The sequence below is a fragment of the Macaca fascicularis genome, chromosome 6 (assembly GCF_037993035.2).
Source record: "Macaca fascicularis isolate 582-1 chromosome 6, T2T-MFA8v1.1".
NCBI classification, from domain to species: domain Eukaryota; kingdom Metazoa; phylum Chordata; class Mammalia; order Primates; family Cercopithecidae; genus Macaca; species Macaca fascicularis.
In genome coordinates this window covers 131848599-131867995 of record NC_088380.1, presented here as the reverse complement: position 1 = coordinate 131867995, position 19397 = coordinate 131848599, and the positions used below count along the sequence as shown (strand labels likewise).

At 36.4% G+C, this 19397-nt stretch overlaps 1 long non-coding RNA gene across 1 annotated transcript in view; it reads right to left on the bottom strand.

Annotated features, from left to right (window-relative positions):
• Window positions 1-19397, bottom strand: part of LOC135971142 (uncharacterized) — a 323711-nt gene that overhangs the window by 30745 nt on the left and 273569 nt on the right. Inside the window, exon 5 of the long non-coding RNA XR_010587222.1 lies at window positions 10320-10415. This is a non-coding gene — a long non-coding RNA (uncharacterized lncRNA). The remainder of the gene's footprint in view (window positions 1-10319; window positions 10416-19397) is intronic.

The window sequence follows — 19397 nt, the reverse complement described above, 5'->3', positions numbered from 1 at the left end:
CCTTATCTGGCCTTTGCTAGGAGAGAAAGGCTGGAAAATCTGAGACATCCTTTTCTCAATATGTTCACCACAAGTCAGATACTTTCCATTACACAGAGAAGTTACAGAGGCCCAATTTCCATTTGGTCATTCAAAGACCATTTATTGAGGCACTATGTACCAAGCATCATATTGGGGACTGAAAAGTAACTGCAAAAGACACAGTGCCTGATAATAGACATACATAACTACACGATTTCAAAGGAGTGCAATAAATATTCTAAAAAGGGATGCAGTGCTTTCAGAATAATAGAAAGTGATTTTAGAGAATCATCCAGAGGAATCTCGTAAATAATAATAGCAATTTAAAATATGAGAAGGTGCCAGGTTTTTGGTAAGAATAAAATGTAGATTGTGCCATTAATTGAGGGAGCATATATAAAGAGGAGTATATTTAAGAGGGAATATAGTGAATTCAGATTTGAATATGCCTTTCAGATATGCACAGTTGTTCCCAAAATAACACAAGGGCCCAAGTTGCATTTATGTCCTTCTTTCTGCCACCATCATCAACTTCGACGTTGTAACACATAAATAGCAAAATGAACAGAATAGAAACAGAAAGAAAAGAGTGATCTTACTATATTAAGAAAAAGCATTTAGAATGCCTGAGAGTTTGGGACAATTTTGCCAGACACTCAGACATTTTTTTTTTCTTTTTTCCCCTCCACATTCTCTATAATTTAATTGTTAGGAGCATGAATTCTGGAATCTACATGGGTTCCAGTTCTGAGTCTACTACTTTCTGCCTGAGTGACCCTGATGACTTACTGAGTCTTCTAAGGGTCTGCTTCCTCCTCCCTAAACAGGGATGCCAGTACCTATTTCGTATAGTTGACAAGATCCATGGGATGCTGAACATGAAAAGCTTAAACCAGTGCCTGGGGCATAGCCAGTGCTTAATAAGTATAGTTACATTTGTCCCCTAGACTTGTTTTTCTACCATTTCTTGTGCTTTCATTTCCGACCCCCACCAACCCTCTCACTTTCCTATGAGAAACTTCATATAATTTTTTTTAAAAAAAAGAACAAAAAAAGGTTTAGATTGAAAAGACCTAGATTTCAATATTGATGCTGTCACCTATTAACTGTGTGTTCTTGTAAAAAGTTCCTTGACCTTCTGGATCTAAGTTTTCCTAAGCATAAACTGCAGATATTAGTAATGTATTTCTTATTAGGCTATGGTAAAAGGTGAGTGAGATGTTACGCCCCTTGTGCAACATTTATTCTAGATATTCTTCATTTCCTTCTCCAATTCTACTTGCCCATCTTCTACTCTTCTGTACTCTAGATAGCTGACATTTATCAACTAAATCAATGGGCAACCTTGCCCTCTGGCTTCTAGCTTGGAGTGGCAGATAGAAGAGACCAAAAGGATTTTGAAAAGACAGGAAAGTGTAGTCAGGATATTGATTTCCCCCGTTCTCTTGCTGGGTCTTCTGTGGGCAAACTGTGCCAACCTATTGAAGGTCATAGCTTTTGTTAAGAAGCCTCTTCTCTCTCTGGATTACTACAGCTGCTCCATCTCCTGGTGCTTTGGTGCTCAAGGCTTCCCAACCTTTGCTAGTTCTGCACTGCAACATCCTTTGCCAGTTTCCCTAAATAAACCCTGCACACACCTTTGTAAAGCATCTCTTTATTAAATTCTCCTCAGTTACCCCTGTTTGAGCGTGCCATCTGTTTCCTTCTAGGATCCTGACTGCCACAACATGTCAAGTCCCTGGCATGCCTGGCTCCTAAGAAATGACAGTTTCTCCCTACAAACAATGCCTGCCAATGTCTTCCTCAAACCTTTCTTGGCTGCAAAGTGGTGTTCACAGTCAAGGAGAAGAGTCCTGACCTCGATAACCTGAATCTGTACAACAACAAAGAACCTCTGAAAAAAGTGGGAAAATAACGGTCCCCAAAGTAGAGAATAATCTCCACATCTTTCTTGGAAATTCAGCCCTGAAAGCGAACCTGTAATAAGTACAGTCTATATTCATTGCTCTTATATGCTGCCCCCTCTGTATGCCGCCATCTGCAACACTGCTTTGTTTCTCATTTGTGTTTTGGATAACTGCAGAGTCCTCTAACACATGTGTGATGGTTACATACTGTGTCAACCGGATTGGATTGAAGGATACAAATTATTGATCCTGGGTGTGTCTGTGAGGGTGTTGCCAAAGAAGATTAACATTTGAGTCAGTGAGCTGGGAAAGGCAGACCCACCCTTAATCTGGGTGGGCACCATCTAATCAGCTGCCAGCACTCCTAGAATGTAAAGCAGGCAGAAAAATGTGAAAAGAGAGACTGCCCTAGCCTCCCAGCCTACATCTTTCTCCTGTGCTGGGTGCTTCCTACCCTTGAACATCGGACTACAAGTTCCTCAGTTTTGGAACTTGGACTAGCTCTCCTTGCTCCTCAGCCTGCAGACAGTCTGTTGTGGGACCTTGCGATCGTGTGACTTAATACTTAATATATATATATATTCCATTAGTTCTATGCCTCTAGAGAACCCTGACTAATACAACATGAGGAAGAAGAGCAGACCACAAGAAAGAAAAGCAAAGTTTGTTTTCTGTCACTGATCTGCAAAATATACATCTCTAAAGGAGTTTCTCCCAAAGCCACTGGTTACATGATTGGGTAAAATTGGCACAAGAAGAATCTGAGGTTGACTGAGTCCTTTAATAATGCTATTTAAAAGTTCAGTAAGGTTTTACATGGACTATAAAGTCTCTAAATGGTTTTCTTATTTATAACTGCTCTACCAGCATCTCCTTCAGTATAAAATCAAAGTATTCATATTTGGGCTTGCAAAAAATAAAATGAATGTGAATTACATAGCTGCCAAATAACACAGGAGCATTTAATTTTTTTATGTGACACACTTCTCCTATTTCGTTTTCTTTTTCCTGTGCCCTGGCTTTTTTCCACCTCCACTGGCTTCATTTCTACATTCATTTTTCATGTATTCAAACATACTTTTCCTAAGCTTCATGTTATATTAGCCTCATTCCAAATACCAAATATTTTAAATTTAATCCTTGAATATATGCAAGACATTAACTTTTATAGTGCTGTTTCCATAACCCTTGACACTGCATATTTTAAAGGGCTTTACAAATTTCTAATGATTGTTCTTAGTTTTGAGAAAATATGTGCTCAGTATTTTAAATCATTAGTGTTAACATGCATCAGTGGGATATTTCTTTTATATGTAAATATGAGCGATTTCTTTGGATGTTTTGTAGTCTTTTTTATCTGCTTCACAAATGTTTAGTTTGCATATTTTAAGAAATGTGAATCTCACTGATGCACAGATAATAAATACTGATGTCTCTATTTTGTTTAAAGTTTGCAAACTCTGATTCTTCCTTCTCTTCTACTCAAGTCCCTTTTGACTGAGGGCCTTAATCTTCAAGTGCCTCATGAGAAGCTACATAGTTCATGTTCCTTCATAACAAACTTGACACACAGTAATAATTACAGGACAGAACTCTTTTTCCTTAAAGAGTTAAAGGTGCGCAATTTGCCCCGAGGAATCTGTAGCTTGTATCTACAAGGCTGTGCTAATGTTTTGGTTTACTAAGGGGAAATAAAAGAGATGCTGACAGATGAAGTAGTCCTATGAGGAAATGCTTTTTTTCTTTTTCTTTTTTTTTTTTTTTTCAATTTGAGACTCAAGGTTTTCTTTTCCTCTTTTTAAAATTTTATTTAATGCTTATATGACCAAATAAAAGTGAAAGAGCAACAGGCAGTGTGAAGAGCCCTCAATCTCATTCTGCACCTCTTTCTGTCTTATACTTCCAGCATTGATCGGTGCCTCAAATATTTGGCTATGGAGCAGCCATAATAGGATTTCAACTACATGCTGTCAGAGAATTTCTCCAGGGGTTTGGACCAGTTCTTCACAGACAGCCTCAACCCATTAGCTTTGCAAGACTGATGCACTTGGAAGAATGATTAAAAAGACGTGGTATAGAACAATCTTATCATCAAAAGGTACAAATGCTCTATCTTTCTTACACTTCACTACATGACTATAACAAAATTATTAATTCAGCAAGTTACTTTTCTGGATAAAGTTTTTATGGATACTTTTAAAATATGCATTCTGTCACTTGTAAGAAAAAATCTTCCTATTTATTGCTTTGGATGGTGGCCAATGTCTAAAGAAGGCAGAATCTGAGCGCCACATGTTTAGTGAGCTGATTAGTTGCCAGTTGCCATGCTCTATAGGGAGAAAAAGAGGAACTGCAATTTTAAGATAATCTTTTAAAATCTACTATCATTTCCCACTACAAAAACTGTGATACAGCCTGTTAAGTAGAAGATAATTAGTCTAGTGAAGGTCTGATAATTGTAAACTCATTCCCAATTAAAAAAAAAAAAAACTGTTATTTTGCTGGGAAACCATCCTTATCACTTAGAAAATTCAGGGTTATAACAAAAGTGCATGGGCTAAGTAGCTAGAGACATAAGAAGAGGAAACTAGAGAATAGTTTTGGAGCACATCCTCTGCTCGATGTATTTCATATAAATAAGGATGGAGTGAATCAAATTAACTCAATGAAAATAGTACAGGTTTTGTAGCAATAAACAGTTGCAAATTCTGGCTCAGCTCCTTATTAGCTATGGTCTTAAGCAAGTCATTTAAATTTAGTCTCATCTTCCTCCTCAGTAAAATGAATAATAATAACACATGAGGATTCACAGTATACCTGCAAAGCCAGTGCAGAGATTGGCCAATAAAGTTGCCCAATAAACAGTTTTTCTGAAAAACTATATTTTGTTTAATGTATATATATATATGTATATATATATATATATATATATATATATATATATATCTCCAACCACTGACGTGTAGTTAAGATGGCTGGTTTAGTCCAGGCAATGTAACCTAATCCCTCACCCTTCTCCAGGGCCTCACTGAGTGCATGTGCTTGAAGAGAGGTGCTTTTTAAATGGTTTCTGTTTACATCAGGCCTTGGGGACTTTCCCCCAACTCCTTCTTCATCCAAAACCTCAAAAATTATGTCTTTGCAATTAGATTCAATCCCTGTCTCTAACACAACATCCTGAAGGTCACAGGCAGACTTTCCGTATCCCAGAAAGGGACCAAACACCAGCATACCCTTCTCCCACTTTACATCCAGGAAGAAGCAAAAGCTATCCAGGGTTGTAGTACTGGCAGGCAGGGATTTAGAAGGGATTAGAGAACTAATCAAGAATGCTTGATTTTCAACTCTCTTTGGATTGTATTTCTTGGTATCATTTCCGATCTCCTTTCCCAAAAGTTGCTGTATCTCCTACTTGACAGGGATTTCCCTGTTCTTGGAAGGCTTGGGTGTCATTGGCTTGCCAACCTGTATGGTTCTCCAGGTCTTGGGGCTGAGCTGGCAAACTGATTGTAGGTAAGCCAGACACCTCCTAAAGTTTGCACAGAACTTTTAGCATCTTAATTAGTTACCAGTATTTAAAACTAGTAGTATTTCACCTAACGATTTTATTTTAGCTTCTCTTGAACATTTGAAAGATTTAGCAAAATTGGGCCCAGCATCTTTCACAGTAATAACTGTTTGTGAAATAAGCCAGAATTCCTACCACTCCTTATTATATCAGCCCATCTGCTGCACACTCATTGATGCAGCCTGCAGAGGCCCCTAGAGGTTCTCAAATGTTTGACCTTTGTCTTAGGAAGAACCATTTTTTTCCCCCTTGGTATATCCTTCTTTATCTGTTCTTCCTCCTTCTTTTAATTTTTTCCCTTCTTCTTCCTTCTTCTTTCTTTTCCTCCTTCTTCATTTATTCTGACCACTGGATAGCCTCAAGCATCATGGTCAAGAATTGGACCTGAGGAAAAGGTGCACATGAGACTGACTTGAATTCAAAGATTTTAGGTCCACTTGCTCAAACCAAAAGAATCCTCAGCCATAATAGCTGTCCAAGATGAGGTAGGACACAAGAACCATCTCTTGTGTCCCCTTATTGTCAAGTGTGCCATCCCTGTCTAATTTCATATCTCCCACTGGGAGAAAAGAGGTAGCAACAACATTACCAATAATGCCATGCTCTTCAGAAACTGTTTGTATTGAAACAATATAGACCTTATTGCCTCTGTAATTATCTAATATCATTCATTTACTGCTGGTTCCATCATTAGTCATACCATTGCATTATCCATCCTGCTGTCTGTGGATAATGGCTTCCAATGACCCTTTCAACAATTGTTACTGAGCTTTGTTGATGATGACCACAGCAAAAGAATATCCAGGGTATGCAGAAAAAAATGTGAACCACATTTTGTTTTCTGGGCATGTTAAATTTACCATACAAAAATTTACATTGTAAAAACATAGAACTACACATCTCCCAACTGAGTAGGCCATAATCATAGCCTTCCTATAATTTGATTGGTTTCAATGTTGACTGCTCCCTCGACTTCCATATGCCACAACCAGCAGGGACAATAGGCAAAAAGCCTATTAGGTAGGGTAGACAGAACAGTCTCATTCTCACCAGAAATGTCTGTTCCTCATGTGGTACACCTAAGACAGGGCAGGGTGAGTAAAACATCACCACATCAATAAGAAGCAAAAGAGATTATCAATTGAAGGGCCCATTGGCTTTGCATAGCACTTGCCTGTCCTCTGCAGAGATAAGTGTGCTCCCCCAAGACTGCCTGGTGAGGGGGTGGACTGACAATCCTAGGTACCACTGGTGGGGGTGCACACAGAGTAAATAACACCATGGCAGCCCTTCACCACCTTTGTGTGCTGTGGACTTGAGGTAATGCTGTGGTGAAAACTCAAAGAGCCAACACATGGCCTTCATATGCATTTTAAATGTAAAAGTCAACGGTAGATGGTAGGTAAGACAGAATGCTGAAATCGTTCTGTGCCTCATGTGAATGAGGATGTGTCAGCTTGTCAGCACCATTCTCTAGGCCCAACTCTGCATGATCCTGCAATGGAAAAAGCAGGCTGGCCAGTAAACAAAGCACTCTGCATAGCTCCACCATCCGGAAACTGGGTCCTGGACACAGGCCCCTGGGATGTCCCATAGATGAGGGTCATGATGCTCCTTAGAAGCATCTGATCAACCCTTGTTAAAGGTGGGGTGGGGTATAATGGTGGGAGAATACTCTGAAAGAAAAAAACATGGACCAGAGCTCATGCGTCCCTGGTGCAGATTTAGGTCACCTTGTCCCAAAGGAATGGTTGGCCTAACCAGTCCCAGGCATTAAAGAGACCCTACTTGCTTGAATCTGAGGGCAGTAGTAGCCATTTCAGCACTCCTTAGCAGCACTTCTGAGACTCTTTTGAGGACGGTTAATATGGGCCACAATTTTATTCTGTGGTTGTTGGTCACTAGCAAGCTGGTGTCTTGCACCATTCTTTCTGGCCGTCTATTGCTATCACATAAAATGATTCTCTTTTTTCTCTTAATATCGGCAATTTTATATGGTCATGTCACTTTGCTTTTAAGCTGAAAAACATTCCTCTCTTAAATTCTTAACCACAATCTACAACAAGGCTGTGGGGTTTAATAAAACTTTAATAACAGCTTAAGAGTACAGAAGGGACATGAAAAAAAGAAAAGGAAAAGAAACAAACAGAAATAAATTAGGTAAGCATTCCTGCTCTTAGTCTCAGGGCCATACCCAATCCCAAGGATTCTTTATGACCATTGCCCAATTAGACAATGTCAGCATAAGGTAGGTGCCCAATGAATGAATATTAGTCAAATGACTGAATGAAAAGTTGAAAATTCCCTTGCAGTGGGAGAGTCTTTAACTATATTCTTCTTAGCCTGGAGTTACTGCCCCCACCCTGAGTCTCAAGTCTCACAGAGGTGCTGATAGGCCATTCTCAGATCTGCCACACAGGTATAGAATTAGCCTCCTGGCTCAATTCTATTCACCGTGAAGTTTACCTCTTTCATTATTATTCACAGACATTTAACCCTCAGTTTCCATTCCAGGATTAGATCTTGGGTTTACCTTTATAAAAACAAAATCCCATTGGAAGTTTTTGCCACCTCCTCCACCCCACCCCCAAATAAGCATCTTTCTAGGCAGAATTCAATAACCAGCAACACTAATTTTGAAACTGCATTTTCTTCCCTTCCTTTTCTCCGCAGCTTTCCAGTGTTTCAACTGCCAGACAGGATTCAAGGTTCAAGTTTCTGGACTTTTCTAACCACCCAGCAGCCCCTGCAAGTGGTTACATTTCCTAAACAAATGTCCAGTTTGGGGTGGAAGGCAGAGAGATAATTTGATCCTATGTTTCTCCTTATTAAAGAGTGAGCATTTTGCTTGGCTTTGCCCTCTGTGTTTAGATCTTCCTCATTACCCTACCAATGATGGCTGGTCAGAGATCCTGGCCATCTCTACATCTTTTTCCACTTTAGAGACAAGACTAACAATTACCAATGTGCATTATAAGTTCACTGCTGAAAGCCTTAAATTGTTAGTTTAAATATCCAGTACCAAGGGCGCTTTCATTTCCTAAAAGTTATAATTGTTTAGAATTCACAGCCTTATATTTATGCTTCGACAATTTCTTGGGTGATAAATGCTCAGTTAGTATCAGGTTTTAAATTTAATTTACTTATAATCTACAAATAGTGCTAGTTAAGAAAGCCTACTTATAAATAATAAAACCTTGCCATAATTAGCAAGAGTGTGGAAGGAAGAAGAATTGCCTTGGGCCACACATACAATATACTAACACTAATGATAGCTGATGGGCCAAAAAAAAAAAAAAAAAAAAAAAAAGGCACAAATAAAATATCACATAATGTTTTAAGAAAGTTTACGAATTTGTGTTGGGCTGCATTTGAAGCCATTCTGGGCTGCATGCAGTCTGTGGGTCATGGCTTGGACAAGCTTGTAACTAGAGTTTATAATGATTCTTCCATCATTTAGCCTCTGTTTTCAAAAATAAGGTATTTTTCCCTAATAACTTTTACAACGTGATAGTTAATTGTTAAAATAATCACTAAAACAGCCATCCTACCTATGACTCCTTCAAGAAAATCCATTTGTATAAAGGAAGATTAAGTGAATGAATAAATAATTTTGTTTAATAGTAAATTCACAGCTAGTATCAGAAGTTACATAATTTAGGATGGGCTCCTCTAAATGACCTTTGTTTAATTGTAAGACTGATCAAAATGTTTAAAAATATAATGGATCGAGTTAGCATGCAGTCCTAGGTAATTAAAGAAATTGTGCCCTTTTTTGTATTTATTTAAAGAAAAGTAAAATAGTGACCTTCCTAAGTATCCTATAGACTACTCTTAACCTTGCCTGGAAGAGGGTGATGATTTTTAGAGTTATGATTGTTAATGGCCTTCAAATGCAGCCTGCACAGGCCCTTAACTCCCCAGTGTACAGTAAGGTTTAGCCCTTTCCAGATGGGAAAATGATAAGGACACTAGAAAGATAGTAGGTCATTCTTGGGCAGCTGCCAGAAACTTGCAGCAAAATGAATCATGTAGGGCTGTGGTGCTTTAGCCAGCATTTTTCCATTTTAATTTATCAAGCCAAAGCTTGTTGACATGAAAGTGAATGAAATTGTTATACAGTGGGCTCTAAAAAGCCAGCTCAAGGGTTTAGTGGTGAAGAGCTCTGACTATAAATAACAAAGAAAACACAAGGAATGTTCTTTCTACTAGCACCTGCTCTGTTGTTTGAGATGCATCGGCAATTAACTCAAATCCCAATATCAGCAGCAACTGGAAAAAGGCCAATTCTATGAAATATGACAGAGGCTCCAAAATCTGTTGTAGATGATTATCAAAGGACTGATTCTCAAACTGGTCATTTTGGTTTTTTGATAGGTAGGGCTGTATTTATTTGTTTATCAAATGTGGTAAAGTAACTGACAGAAATGACAAAGTATTATTGATATTGCCAGGAGAGTGGCTTTGCAATCAGAAAAGGTTAATGCCATCCTGCTTGGAAAAAAAATATTTTGCAGTGACTTGTCCAAAAAAGAAAACAATGAAATAAATCACTGACTAGCATTCATAAATGAAATCTCTGCATTTAGCTGAAGCATATAAATCAGGTTTTACAGTAAAAACAAGTTATCTGCAATTTCCACCATGAGTGAAAGAAAAAAACTAGCTGATTAGAGTAAGATTTAGCACATGTGCAATAAGGAGAAAAAAAAAAATAAAACCTTCCTTGATGAAAGAGTGTTTAACATTTTAAGCCTCTACGTTAATGTTTTTGCACACAGTGACTCCTGATTAAATACATTTTTCTTAATAAAGAATGTTACATGTACTAGTAAGAGATGAAGTATAATACTGTCTCTTTTCTTCTGAGGATGGAATAACACAATGTTTCCACTGCATATGCTCGCATCCTGTGGAATCTGGAAAAAATATATACTCTCTGAGTCCATTTATTTCCTAATCGTTGGGTTTATTTATTTGTACCTTTACTCAAAGGATATTTATTGAATGTCTATTTCGGGCAACACACCATATAAGGTTCTGTCAATTTTCCCAACTGACGTTGCAGATCAGTCAACTGAATATGATGTCTACTTTTTTAAAATCAGGAAAGATAAAGCGTAAATACTTATGATATAAATAAAAAGTAATAAATATTTCCATAAAAGAATGAAATATTAATCAAAGCTTCCTACTATCACCATTCTTTTTCCAATTTGTGAATTCACTTATATTTATATCTCACAGAAACATAAAATTAAGTGTCATTTAGATTTATAATAATTTATTGTTTTTATTTAAAATAAAATTGCATGCTATGGTAGCTCTGGAAAATCTAGACTATATGTTCACTATACTATAATCAGTACTCTGCACAGAAACCATTAGGCCATTCCACATATCAACACTGAAAGTCATTTAAAATTGCTATTAATATTATTTAATGATGATAATAAAAGACTAGACTCTGCAATTAACTTTGAGAAAAAATAAAACAATGATTAACATTTGTAAATGCTTATTATGTTCTAGGCATTTTGCTAATTGCTTTATACACATTACTAACTGGATCATTATATTGTCCCTTTTAGGTAAGCACTGCCCTTCTCAGCATTTTACAGATGAGGAAACTGAGGGTCACAACATTTCACTAACTTGGCAATGTCTGATTTGGACCCAGATGAGCAGTACTACCAACAATTATACTAATCTGAAACAGATGATAAATATTTAAAAATAAAAGGCAAAGTGGCCAAGATGGGCGGATCACAAGGCCAGGAGATCGAGACCATCCTGGCTAACATGGTGAAACCCTGTCTCTACTAAAAATACCAAAAAAATTAGCTGGTCTGGTGGTGGGCACCTGTAGTCCCAGCTACTCGGGAGGCTGAGGTGGGAGAATGGCGTGAATCCGGGAGGCGGAGCTTGTGGTGAGCCCAGATCACGCCACTGCACTCCAGCCTAGGCGACAGAGCGAGACTCCATCTCAAATAAAATAAAATAAAATAAAAAAGGCAAAGTGTTGTTTACAGATAATATAATTGCATATATGAAAAAAGAGAATGAACTAGAAATTTGTTACAAATGAAGACATTATGATATTTATATTGTTAATAAATGTAAACTCTCATATATAAATAATAACCAATTTAAAAATATAATGGAAGAAAAGATCTTAATCACAGTCCCAAACAGAAAGATCTTTGCAAACACAAACTTTATACAGAATGTGTAGGACATTACAAGGTGAAAATTTTTCACAATCTATGGAAAGACATACTATATGCCTTCAATAAATTGCAATTCATCTTGTTCTTAGAAATAAGAGCTCAATGTTAAATCATCATTTCTTTTGAAAAAAAAAAAAAGAACACTCTAAAATCTACAAAATAAAACTGTTACTACAGTAGCCTGAAAAGTAAACATAAAACTAGCTGGATTATAAAGAGGAAGAATAAGGAGTTGTACCAGATAATAAAACATACGGTAAAGCTGCAGTTCATATCACTTCAATAACAGGCCAGGAATACACAAAAGCATCAATGGAAAAGAAAGTCCAGAAACACACCCAACTACATATGGAAATTTCCATAAAGAGAGCATCTCAAACCAGTGTGGATAAAGATAAAATTTTCAATAAATCTGTGATAACTGTATAGTCATTTGGAAAAAGTAAAGCCACATCTCCAAATCACTACACTTAGATAAAAATAAACTCCAGATGGATCAAAGATTTAAAGTAAACAATGAAGCCATTAAAGAACTGGATGAAAACGTGACTGAATTTATTTATAACTTAGGGTGGAGATGGTCTTTCTAAGCAGACACAAAATTCAGAAACCATAAATTTGATAATTTAGACAACACTTAAAAAATAAAAAACACTCTTTGAGCAAAGCTTAAAACATTACAAAAGGAAAAAGCATTTAACAAACAAGAAACACAGGACCCACAGCTAATTACCTAAATGTAGGGAAAAAGCTTTACAAATTAGTTTTTAAAACAGAGAACAAACTCACAAAAAACAAACAACAAGAAACATCGATGAACAAAAGAACTTTGTAAGAAAAGAAACAAATAACTAGTCAGCATATGAAAAAGTCTTAACTTTCCTGACCCTGAAACAAATACAAATTAAAAACAAATACAAATTATGTAAAAACATGATGATATATAATTATATTAAAACATGATCATTTTAAAACGGGGACTAGCTTAGGTATCACTCAGATTTGTTAAGTCACGGTTTATCTAAATACTCTAATAATGTACAGCCCAACCAATTACAAAATTAGAGTAGATCCGAGTAATATGAAACATTTTATCACTTAATCAAATATTTAAATCATTTTAAAGAGTGTTAGTCGGGAGGCTGAGGCAGGAGAATGGCGCAAACCCGGGAGGCGGAGCTTGCAGTGAGCTGAGATCCGGCCACTGCACTCCAGCCTGGGCGACACAGCGAGACTCCGTCTCAAAAAAAAAAAAAAAAAAAAAAAAGAGTGTTAGGAACCATAAAGTAAAGCGAAAAGGTGCTACTGGTAGATTATTTCTAGCTATAAACATTCAAAAATGGTGACTCTTAGAGCGTAAAGAGATTTTAAAGAAAATTGGAGAGAAAAGAAGGAAATTGTATTTCAAGCTTTTACAAAAGCCACAAAAGCCATTCTTACAGGTGTGAGCTAATATTTCATTGTGGTTTTAACTTGTGTTTCTCTTTTGATTAGTGATGTTAAGCATTTTTTTTCATTACCTGCTAGCCATTTGTGTCTTCTTTTGAGAAATGTCTGAGAAGGTTCTTTGACCATTTCTTAATTTTTTTTAATCTTAAGTTCCTTAAGTTCCATATATATTTTGGATCTTAACCCCAAATCAGATGTATGATTTGCAAATATCTTATCCCATTTTGTAGGTTGTCTCTTCACTGTTGATTGTTTCCAGCAACCTTTTAAGTTTGATGTTATCTTACTTGCCTATTTTTGCTTTTGTTGTCTGCACTTTTCAGGTCGTATTTTAAAAAATATTTTGCCAAGACCAATATCAAGAAGCATTTCCCCTGTGTTTTCTTCCAGTCATGTTTTATAGTTTACAGGTCTTGTGTTTAAGTCTTTAACCCATTTTTAAGCTGATTTTTGTATATGGAGTGAGATAAGGCCCAATTTCATTTTTCTGCACGTGGATATTCCATTTTCCTGGCACCACTTAATTGAAATTGCTTTCTCCATCATGTGACCTTGGCACCTTTGTCACAGATCAGTTGACATAAATTGTCATTTTGTAGTTTAAAATGTTTTATAAATTTTAAAGGCTTATATGTATTTGGCATTTTCCTTTACCTTCTTTTTGCCATATATATATATATATATTTTTTAAGACAGGGCTTGCTCTGTACCCAAGCTGGAGTGTAGTGCACCATCTCAGCTCACTGCAACCTCCCCCTCCTGAGCTCAAGTGATTCTCCCACCTCAGCCTCCCTAGTAGCTGGAACTACAGGTATGCACCACCATGCCCAGCTAATTTTTGTATTTTTTGTAGAGATGGGGTTTTGCCATGTGGCCCATGCTAGTCTTGAGCTCCTGGGCTCAAGGGATCCTCCAGCCTCAGCCTCCCAATGTGATCACATAGACTTAAGCCACGGTGCCCAGCCATTGCCAGATATTTTTTATTGCTATTTTAAGCAAACTAATTTGTGGCACTCAAACACCAGATGAATACAACTGATGTTTCAAGAAACTGCCAAACACAAACATTTTCACAGAGGCCATAAATAGCAATGCCAATTAATTTTCTTGCTTTCTCTTTTCCTTTCTTTCTTCCTTCTTTCCTTCTTCTGTCCTTTCTTCCTTCTTTTCTTCCCTCCTGTCTCCATCTTTCATTTTTCCATTCTTTTTTTCTTTTTCTTCCTTCTTTCTTTTCTTCCAACAAATTGGCCAATACTGAATGGCAGTCACAATTCCAGGTAAAGTGAATAGAGAAGTAAACAAGATAAGGCTTCCAGCCTTCTACTGCTCACACTCTAATGTGAGAAAATACAAATAAATAGTACAAAGTATTCCAAATAAAACGTTTTTTGAAATGTAACATGTCAGATAAATGCAAATTAAACCTTCAATAAGACACCACTTCACACCCTCTAAAATAGCTACATTTAAAATACTGGCAATACCATGTTGTCAAGATAGTGGAGCAACCTGAATGCTCAAATATTGATGATGGTGAGAGTGTAAAATGGTATAAGCATTTCAGAATACAGTTTAGCATTTTATTGTATGCTACATTTAACATATAATCAGTGAATTTCACTCTGAGGGATTTATCTAATTGCCCCAAAACACTTGTATTTGAAAGTTTGTAATAGCTTTACTCATAGCAAAAAGTAGGAAACAATCCAAATGTCTATCAACAGGAGAATGGATAAACATATTACAATATATTCATAAAATGGAATTCTAATCAGAAATTGACAAAAACATGACTAATAATGCATATAATAACTTGGATGGATCTCAGAAACACTATAATGAGTAAAAAAGTCAGATGTGCAAAGATACATACTGTATGATTCTATTTATGTGAAATTTAGTAACAGACACAATAAATCTGTAGTGTTAGAAATTGGAATGGTGGTTGCCCATGAGGGGAGGAATTTGACTGAATTGAATGGACATAAGGAGATCAAGGTGTTGGTTACATGGGCAGATAGGTTAGTCAAAAGTCACTTAAAATCTGTGCGTATCATTGTACGTAAATTTTACTTCAATTTTAAAAAGAGAAAAATAGCAATATAAACATTTAGGAGATGATTGCAGAAATCCAAGTAAGAGGATCGTGGCAGCAATGGAGGTGGTAAAGTAGTTGGCTGTGAGACATGTTTTGCAGCGTACAGATAAGACTTGTCTACGGATTGGCTGTCAGGAATGAGGAAAAGAAAAGATTCACAGATAAGAAAGGTGACAGGTGTCATCTTCCCTGAGAAGCCTTCTCAAAACACGGCTCATCATCTCCTCCACTAATCATTCTGCATTTTCCTCTTTTCGTATTTGTTAAAGGAGGGTATTTCCTGACTTGGAAAGTTAGTGCTGGTCTTTGACCCAGTATCTCTTCTTTGCCCTTCCCCGGCTCTGCTCTTTGTGACACTGGGAAGGAAAGAGTTGCTCCTCCCTCTAGACTGTGTGTCCCAGGCTACCTCATTATGTGGCTTCTGGTTAGGTCTGGCCAATGGAAAAAATTATAGGAAGCTTAAAACATGTGAGGCAGAGAGAGAAGTCAAGATTATTTCTCTTCCTCTCTCTCTGTGTGTGGGAGCATTTCTCGTCATGGTTATGCCTCCTTCAGGGCCTCAGTTTGCATGAAGTGATTTCCACTCCTGGGCTCCCGGAACATGGCACCACCACTTTGGTCCTTCAGCCTGGTAGGGGCTTCCTGTTCTTGCTAATACTTGGGTTGCCTCAGGATCTCCTGGCAGCTTTTCAGGATTTCTATCACTTGTGTGCCCAACTTCCTGCACTGGCTTCCCTCCATTTAAAAATCAGAGTACGATTTCAGTTTCCTGGGTTCAACCCTAATAGTCAGGGGGAAAAAACAGAGTAACACTGGGAATGGCAAACTCTTAAGACTAGGTCTGGTTATGATTTTATTATTGTGTTTGCACATTCACAATATATATTTGTAGGAAACATCAACTTAATAATAACAGCAACTTTGCCTTACAGAATGTTTTAAGAGACCTTTTATTATCCAATTTTTCCCCTTAACATGTGCAGTAATTAGCTTAGTGCTTCTCTCAGAACAAATAAATGTTAGATACTATTATCACTTATCAAGTTTCTTGTATTACTATTCCTCAATAAACTGTCCTCTGAAATCTTGAATCCTGAGGAAAATACATTCATAATGAACCTCAGGCTTAGGGATTCATACATAAACAATTATGTTAAGAATATGATTTAATGAGCCTCACATAAGAAAGACAGAAACGTTTCTTAATGGACTAAAAACGTGTGGTTGTTTAAAAATATGTCTAAAGGTTTGGAATGATGAAAGAGTTCTGGAAAAGGATAGTGGTGATGGCTGTATAATATTGTGAATGTACTTAATGCCACTGAATTGTGCATTTAAAAATGGCTTAAATGATAAATAATATTATGATTTATTTTTACCACAATAAAAAAGCAAAAATAAAAAAGACTAAAGAAAGTAAATATGGGGTTTAGAGGTATCTGATGAAGTGCATTTTTAAAGGTTATAATTTAAAAATATGTGTGTAAATGTGTGTTAGTCTAGTGTTCTTAATTTCAGAGCATAATAACAAAGAAAATGTAAAGGAAAATGAGGCATAGTTTATTTCTTTTCCACTTCTACCATCTGTTCACATTAGTCACAAAGAAACACCCTTATAAAATTCATTAAACTACTGAGTTATAATTCAATGTGGTAATAAGTCTTCAACACAATGTACACAATCACCAAATGACTATGGCAATGACATCATTGTAATGGTCATAATTACATGACAATTCAGATATTTGATCATGCAAAACATCAGTAAAATAACTATTCTTCTTTTTTGTCAGCCTCTAAATACCTCTATTCATTTGTTATTCAAGAATCTGTGGCTTTCAGGGAGGAGAAAGAAACCCAAGCCAGCAATGGGAGAGACAAAGCTAGGGGGAGGGGAATAGGGTTTGGAGGGGCAGGCAGGAGAAACACCGCACCGCACCGTGCACTTGGAGAGTGGAGGGAGGGAGATGAATGTGCCTGAAGCCAGACTAATTATGGGAGAGTGAAAGGTCATCAAAATCAATTTGCAGCATGATGTACAAAGGTCATTATCAGACTCAGATTTTCTCTGCCCGTTTAAAACACAATAAAAATAAAGTGAGTGCTTTAATAACTATGATTAGTAAAGAAAAAAGCATATCATTGAGCCATCTGTTTAAATATTTGTGCTACCTTAGTTTTACTCAAAACATCATGAAAGATGAGCAGGAAGGCATTTTTTTTTTTCTATTTGTTTGCTTTTAAAATCCTGACATTTTATCCGCTGGTTGCCGAGATTTATAACACAGATGAAAGAGCTCCTCTAAAATTACTGCCCTTTGAAATCAATAGCACGGTATTTGTAACGACTTTCTTTTTATTATAGAGCACTTCATTATTATTTTTATTATAATTTTATGGGACAGTCCGGAACAGAATTCATCACTTATTTGAAGTATCTCACTTACTCAATGGCACAGATGGCCTGATCTGAGGAGATTTAATCATCCCGTGTTAGGCCTGCCTTGACGCTAAATAAATGCAAACCCTGAGAGAGACAGGAAGCAACGTGCAACAATAACATTATCTTAGTCACCATTAAAATCTCTGTGAAAACTAATTCATTTGGGAACTTTGGAAGTTAGAGTTATAAAGCTGGATTTTTTTATTTTGTTCTTATTTTTCCTCTAAAAACTAATATAATACTATGACATTATTGGGCAGGACTTTTGAAGTTTTTCAATTGTGTTTATCTGTAAAAAGAACCTTTTACATTAGGACTCAGTACATGTGCACACGTGCATACACATGTACATACATGTATACGCACATACACTGAAACAAACATTTTAAGAAGCAGTATTTGCAATTATTATATATGATGCACAATGTTCTTTTCCAATCTAATTTTTTTGTAATGCTAGTCATAATCCACTAAACTGTTTTAACAAATAGGTCTGGACTTTCTGTTTGAGAAATAGATTCAGGAGGTCCTTCTGTGTTTTAAATGAAATATGTGAGTGCTTAGTGTAATATCTGGCACATAGTAAACATTTCCCATTTACAGCAGTTTTTATGAGAAATGTCTTGAACAGATTTTGCAGCTTACCACAGTTTAAAACAACTAGGAAATGCTCTGTCTATAAAGGTAACATCTCTAAAATTTTTTTTCTATTCATATTATTCTAGCCTTGATTCAACCACCCAGTTCTAAAAAACTGATCAACTATTGATTTTACATTATGGACCTACACTGGAAGACAGGAAAAACACAAACATGAGGAAAAAATATCAGTGAAAGAATGAGGTTTCCTTTCTATCCTCAGCCTTTCGCTTCACTTACTAGTTAGCTTTTGTCTATATTATACAATGTAGGCAAAAAGGTAAAAGTATAAATTCTGTAAAATCCCATCATTTTAAAGAATTAGAGAGTCAATAAACTGTGACCACAAAGAAGAAAGAAAAGAAAGGGGGCAAACTGAGGACTTTTCCAACTTCTATGTATCATGTCATTCATTTACTTTCCATAAGCTTAGAAGGAGACTTTTGAAATCCTTTAGCTAACTGAAGTATTTTCACACTTAACTTATTCAATCAATAAATATATATTTATTGTAAACCTGTATTTCTACCTTACGGAAGTGTAAGTTTTATGCATGTTTAATTTTTTTGTGGTTTAGTGAAATTATCCTTTCTTAAATACTAAATTTTACACCTCTCCTGTGACAAACTAACCACAAATCAAGATATATATAAACATGTTGTTTAAGAAATTTTCTGAAACTTGTTCTTTTAGTTAAGAGCGAGAATCTGAAAATCACATCAACATACAATTTGAAGCTAGACTGAGACAATATTAATCTGTATTAGCCACAGACTGAGGGAGGGACCTGGGAACCATGCAAAATGTACTTGTAGAGAAATAATGACCAAACATCAAGAAAAGGTAATAAAAGTCAAATAGGAAAGGCAAGAAAAGATTGCTTTCTTTTCTGTACACACTGATGTGGTCTCCATTCAGAGGATGAAAAGATGAGAATTTTTCATTGTGCCCCTTAATATTCAGTATTCAATGAAAGTTGAACATTACTTGTTTAGCTTTGCTATAGCCATAGACCTGTGAGATGTGTACTTTGCACTAACCT